Below are 1543 nucleotides of genomic sequence, written 5' to 3'. Positions count from 1 at the left end.
AATGAAATTAATTACATATAGTTTAATATTTTTAAAGCCAAAAGCTCTTGAGGCAACCAACTGAAAACTGTGGAAACTAGTTTTCTCCAGCTGCCGGTAAGGTGCTCAGTTCTTCCAAGGATGCTAAGGCTGCAGTGGGTGAGGCCCTCCCTCATCAGGTGACTAACACTGCTCCTGGCAGTGCTCGCCCAGAGCTCGCCCTCACTATGGCCTCCGTCTTGGAGCTCACCTGCATCTACTCGGCCCTTATTCTGAACGATGATGAAGTGATGGTGATGGAGCATAAGATCAATGCCCTCATTAAAGCCGTTGGTGTAAAGGTTGAACCTCTCTGGCAAGGTTTGTTTGCAAAGGCTCTCGCCAATGTCAACACTGTCTCAACTGCAATGTAGGGGCTGGTGGACCTGCCCCTGCAACTTGTGCTGCACCAGCAAGAGATCCGTCCCCCTCCACTACTGCTGCCCCAGCTGAGGAGAAGAAAGTGGAAGCAAAAAAAGAAGAATCTGAGGAGTCTGATGATGACATAGACATTGGTCTTTTTGACTAAACTTCTTTTGTAACAAGTTCAATATAAAGCTGAACTCCGAAAGAAAAAAAAAAGTATAAATTAAAACAGATGGGACAGTCTATATTTAATTAATCTGACTATGATTAACATTCTTTTTTTCTATTATTTATAGTATATACTAGGCAATATGTGGGAGGAAAAACTACTTTTAAGAACTTTTTGCTGTTCTAAAGAAACGAAAAATATTCTATTTAAGAGATTCCTGAAGTGAGGGTATTTCTGTCTTCTCAGCACTGATAGTGGGCAAAAAATCCCACTCTGCTTTTCTGAATTTTTCAGCTACATCTGTTTCAAGTCTTTTTTTTTTTTTTTTATAGTTTCAAATTCACAGGACAGTTGCAGGAAAAGCACAGATAGCATTTATATACCCTGTCATTAGATTCTTGTTTGCCCTTCTTGTGTTTCCATTTGGAAAAATAAATAAATGCTGTATATTTTCTCATTTTTCTTCATTTTAACAAAACCTCATCATTTTATATAAAAACGTAAACTTATATTCAGTTGTATTTTTCTTGTTAATAAATCCTAGAAGTCCCTCCATTTCGCTTCATGAAGATGGCCCTCTCTTTTCACGCATACATAGTGATCAATTTCATAGCCAAACCAAGTATTTTCAAATAATTTTTCATGTGTGAGAACTTAGGTTATTTTCAATATTTCTCCATTATAAATATCATTGTAATGGAATACTTTGTGCATATGTATTTTGTATAATTGAAATATCTTTGGGGTAAATACTTTGAAAGGATATCTCTCATTTAAAGAGTAAAAGAATAAGCTCAATTAACCATAGCTAAGATTTGGAAACAGCCTAAGTGCCCATCAGCAGATTAGTGGATTAAAAATCTGTGGTACACCTACACAATGGAATACTACACCGCAGTAAAAAAGAAGGAACTCTTGCCATTTGCAACTGGAGAGCATTATGCTAAGTGAAATAAGCCAGTCAGAGAAATATAAATACCACATGATCTC

The 1543-nt window shown here is 36.9% G+C and overlaps 1 pseudogene across 1 annotated transcript; it reads left to right on the top strand.

Moving 5' to 3' along the window:
- The first annotated feature begins 206 nt into the window (after nt 1-206).
- LOC308513030 (large ribosomal subunit protein P1-like) lies at nt 207-547 on the top strand (annotated as a pseudogene). Its single transcript has one exon. The product of its transcript is annotated as a large ribosomal subunit protein P1-like (transcript).
- Nucleotides 548-1543: the final 996 nt, after the last annotated feature.

The sequence above is a fragment of the Myotis nattereri genome (assembly GCF_964212035.1).
Source record: "Myotis nattereri genome assembly, chromosome: 1".
Taxonomy (NCBI): domain Eukaryota; kingdom Metazoa; phylum Chordata; class Mammalia; order Chiroptera; family Vespertilionidae; genus Myotis; species Myotis nattereri.
This window is presented reverse-complemented; position numbering and strand designations above follow the sequence as displayed.